The 5,386-nt window shown below is 34.1% G+C and overlaps 1 pseudogene; it reads left to right on the top strand.

Moving 5' to 3' along the window:
- Positions 1 to 298: 298 nt before the first annotated feature.
- On the top strand, positions 299 to 2,722 carry LOC149546486 (glucan endo-1,3-beta-glucosidase 3 pseudogene; annotated as a pseudogene).
- Positions 2,723 to 5,386: the final 2,664 nt, after the last annotated feature.

Raw genomic sequence — 5,386 nt, forward strand, 5'->3', positions numbered from 1 at the left:
TTGAAACTTCCATTTCTTCGTTACTTATTAAATGAATTACCAATTAAACCCATATAATACACAAGTCTATATCTACAAAAATAATAGACCAAAAATTCCCCTATTTGATCTTTCGCACTCTCCACAAACCTTTTCACATGATGATTTGAATGCTAGTATATTATTCCCGATAGGCTTTCACTTGGGTGAGAGCCCATCGGAATTTCCTCACGTTGCAGCTTCCAAATGGGAACTTTTCCATCAGAATGTTTGTTGCCGATCATTCATGTTCATTGCTGGCAGATGCCTCTGACACACAATGTCCAGACACTTGATGAAAGGCATGTCTTACACGTTTGCTGTCAGTTGTCTCCACTACCGCTTTACAAAATCTCAGGCATTCTTCAATGCTACCTAGAAAACTATCTTGGTTCCCATGTTGGATTTCCTCAGGCAAACAGACCTCCTACTTGATGATCAATGTTTACCCCTATTACATTTACATGGAAGGGAATGGAGTTGAGGGTCTAGACTATGACCTGTTTAGACCCCTCCCTCCTAACAAGGAGGCGGTGGACTCAAACACCATGCTTCACTACACCAATGTATTTGATGTCATGGTGGATTCTGCCTTCTTTGCATTGGCTGACTTGAACTTCACCAACGTTCCCTTGGTTGTGGGGGAGACTGGATGGCCCTCCAAGGGTGACCCTAATGAACCTGCTGCCACCATTGACAACGCAAACACTTACAACAACAATCTTGTCCGCCATGTCCTCAACAAGACTGGCACTCCCAAGCATCCTTGCATCCCTATCAAATTCTTCAATGAAGATGAGAAACCTGGTGCCACCTCGGACCAGAACTTGGGGTTGTTTGATCCTGAGAATTTGTCCCCAGTTTATACCATGCATCAAACTATAGACACCTAAAAATCCTTTAGAAAATAAAGTATTTTTATTTTCTAAAAAAGTCCTGATGACATCATCATTTATTAATTAATTATTTATTTAATTAATTAATTTATTTTTATGCCATTAAATCCCTTTATCTTAATTAAAAATATTTAATTAAGGAATCCCTCCCAAAAATGTTTAAATCTTATTTAAACATTATTTCCTTATTTATTAATTATTTAATTAATAAATTGATCAAAAATCCCAAAATAAATAATTAATTATTTTTTTTCCCAAAAGTTGGCCAATTTCCTTAAGACCAATAACCTCTTCCAAAATCTTCTAATCCTTCTTTAATTTCGATTAAAGGCTAATCTCATCATTTCCTACCCCTAATCCAACCTCAAAATATTTAATCAAGATTAAATATTAATCCTCATGTTTATTAAAAATATTTTAATAAATATCTCCCCAACCCAAACCCTTGAAATAAATAAAACTTTATTTGTTTCATAAAATCTTATCCTAGGAAGTTCTAGACTCTTCTAGAAAGTCTTCATCCTCATCCAAAGCCTAGACTCTTCTAGAAGATGTCTTTAACCCTAATCCTAATCCCCTCCTAACCTTGTCACATTCCCTAAACATGGGTTAAGACTTGCTAACTCAAGCCAAAGTTAACAAATATCTCCTCCTTCACCCACCCTCATTAATTGCAATCCACTTGCCATCCACTTGCCTAGTCCTAAGACATCTCTAACCCTTCCTCTAATCATTTTTACAACCCTAAGCAAGCTTAAAACCTCCCTAAACCCTCAAATTCCAATTTCATGGTATCTCTCACAAATATCCTCAACCACAAAACTTTATAAAACCCACAAAGTCATAAATGTTCTTACAAAGCACTTATGAAGGGTCTTTATGAAGATTTTATCTCTTGAGCCTCCTTTGTTGACTCATCCTTGCCCTTTCCTCCATCCTCTCACCTTGTGACATGTGTCACTCCTTGATTGGTTGTAAAGAAGCACAATCCATGTTCTCTCCTCTCATGCAATCTAAGCCCTCCATGAGTTTTTCCCCATCCTTGCATCTTAGCCCTCAATTCTTCAAGCCTTTTGCCTATTTAAGGAATCCTCTCCCAAGCCATTTTAACACAATCCATGAAGTAAAGTCATAATGCCATTTTGAGAAGCCATTTTACATCAAAACCATACACTCACACCCAAATTCCAACTCCATTTGAAGCCCTTTTTGAAGCATAAGCTTGAGCATACATCCTATCTATTTAGACAAAGCTACTCAACAAGAGAGCTTCTCATTGAGAGAGTCCATTAATGGCTCATATTCTCAATTGAGAGTTCATCTTAGTCTATCTTGAAGTTTATGAATTTAGTTTAGTTTGTAGAAGCTTTATTTAAATTTGGTTTCTATTAGCATACTAACATTGCTCATATACACAAACAAGATCAGGTGCGGTGCTTGCCAATGATACCACTAATCAGACCTACTCATAGTCGTGGATGGGGCGGACTCAAAGCTTCTTCAAGTTGCATTGGATTGGGCATGTGGTCTAGGCCAAGTTGATTGCACGACTATCAACCAGGATCAGCCCTGCTATGATCCTGATACTGTTCAAGACCATGCTTCTTATGTATTTTGATGCCTACTACCAAAAAATGGACAAGGCATTTGGATCTTGTGACTTCAAAGGAATGACTACAATAACTACAATGGATCCAAGTAACTTGCTTTCTCTCTCACTCAAATTGCTTTTCTACTTCTTTCTTATCACACATCCATCCATTGTATATTTTCAAGTGATAGCGTTCTTACAACACGACAAAATATGAAATATTAGCGCAGTCTATTGCAGTGAGTCTCAAGTAGATTATTGATGTTCATTCACTTCAATAATCTTTATAGGGTTTTTTGAAATACTATCATGGGTGGCTTCTCTAGAAAGTCTAATCCAATCCATCAGTTATGTGAAATCACCCAGATTCTATAAGTGTTAAGTTTATCATTCCTCCTCATAAGTAATAATTTGATCATGAAATATACGAAATTGAATCTAATAAAAATATCATCATTTGACTTATGAATTTTTTATTATCAAAATTGATCATTTTATGAATAAAATAAATAATGATAGATGTTTACAATCTAACTTTTTACCATTCTAGAGTGCTTCATTGAACATGATTTGTACACCTTGATAACAAGACTGCAAGTACAATTCTTTGAGCCATTTTGTTGAAATCATTCAGAGGCCTTGTTTTTGCTTTGATGGAGCCGGTACTCTATTGAGAGCCTCCGTTTTAGAATAGGAGTGAAGGATGTTGGCAAATGTTCTGGAATGATGTGAATAAACTTGAATCCACTTTGTGCAGTCTTGTAAAATGCATTCCATGAGATGACATATCTTGAGAGCACACTTTAAAATAGATTGCATGCATGAGTGTGGAAAGGTATATAGCATTTTTTACTTTGACTGTATTCATAAGAGTTGCATTAAATTGATTAATAAAGGAATCAGATTTTCTCACACGGTAGTTTTCATAATAGAAGTAGTGTTTCACTTACAACTAGAGCTGTAATAAACTGAATAATTGTTGTCTTATTGTGCTAATCACCCAACAAAGGAATGAGCTATAGTTGTGATGGCTCAACTCAGGGACATAAAAAAAAGCTCCCAGTGGCTCAAATAAGCTCCACGCTGCCATGGAAAGTGACATATATAAGGTGTTGATTGAATCAATCTTTCCAGTCACAGTCTTACGCAACATAAATATTATTTTTCCCTTGAATCTGAAGTTATTTCCCACCAAAGCAACACTGAATCAATCTGCATATGAATCTACACCTAAGAGCAATCAATCAATTGAAAAGTTGATTTCACTTTCATCTTTTCTTTTCCGAGTAGAAGAAGCATTATTTTGCCGAACGGCTTAAACATCACACACTAAGGCTTCATTCCTAGAATAAAAGTGTCAAATAGTCAAAGTTTGACTTACTTTTCCAAGCTTAATTTCTTCCTTAGTGTGTTCGTTAGAGTTTGATGTTTAAGGTTAATTTCTTCGTTAGTGTGTGATGTTTAAGGTTATGCCAACTAAAACTTGATAACAACTAATAGACTTGCTAATTTATTAACTGACCTCAAATTTTTATACCATTAGTCGCCCATCTACTATGGAATACCATTCCCCGTATGTGCATTCATAATGACGAATACTGGCAAATAATGCTAAATCTAGAACCATTTTGATCATTCTTAGACTATTCATGTGTTAAAAAGGCAACATGCAAGTGTAGGCTACGTGGGGGACGCTGATGAAGCTCTTATCTTGGAGAGACAACATCATGGTATACTCAGCAACATCTCTTCTTTTGAGGACAATGCAACAAGGTTAGTGCAACTTATGAACATAGAAAAGTTTAGAAATATGAAACAAGTACTCTGAGAAGATATTGATAATTACAAGAGCTGTAAGTCAAATTTCAGTAACAAAATAGATTCATAAATTTTGATTCTTCCAAAACAAATAAAATTATAGTAATAGATACCCACTGGTGCACCAACTCTCAAAAGTTAACAAGTGAAAGTGATCCTCATGTTCGTCTCACTAACAAAAGTCATAAAGTGAGTTTGGCTAATGCTTGAGAGAGAAGCTTTGAGGGCTTCTTCATTTTTATACCGAATGGAACCTATATTGAAGACAAAGCAATGCTCTTAGTTAGAAATTTAAATTTATTTTGGCTTTCAGAAGTGACATAGTGTAATATAACTTTCTTAATAGTAAAATATATTGAGCCTTTTATGAGGTTTATTACTAAAAAGATAATCTGATTTTAAATATTGCTTAATGTTGATGGTTTGCACATTCATATATTACATATGTACAAGGATATTTATGTGGTCTTATTCCTCTGCAACATGGACTCGTTTATATAAGTATGAGAAATTCGTAAGATTCTTAAATGTTGATTGCATTGTCTAATGGAAAATATATTTTGACCAATTGTTTATAATAATAATAGATGATTGAGTATTCCTAAGAGAACAAAAAATTTAGATGTATAATATACTAAAGGATGTAGAGCTTTGTCGTTGATCTTATAGGGGCTGTGATTTCTATTAAAAAGAGATAGGTCTTGTACAGGACAAAACATTTACTCAATATACTCAATATGGCTCAAAACATCTATCGTTTCCTTTTAAAGATATTTTTAAAATTTAATTTGTAATTGTGAATAAAGTCTATATAGTAGTCTTTTACTAGTTTCTTGGTACTACAATGACTTGTACTAGCATTTTTTTTACGTTGGTATAACAAGGCAGTTACATGGATTTATAAGAGTATAGCATATGTAATATTTAAAAGACTTACTTTTTATCTCTAATAAATTTAAATAAAATGCATTCAATCCTCAACAACAAACTTATCTTTATAAATCCTATGTAATATTTAAAAAAATTACTTTTTATCTCTAATAAATTTAAATAAAATGCATTC

The sequence above is a fragment of the Cupressus sempervirens genome, chromosome 7, assembly GCF_028749045.1.
Source record: "Cupressus sempervirens isolate cs-2001-9-10 chromosome 7, ASM2874904v1, whole genome shotgun sequence".
Lineage (NCBI taxonomy): Eukaryota > Viridiplantae > Streptophyta > Pinopsida > Cupressales > Cupressaceae > Cupressus > Cupressus sempervirens.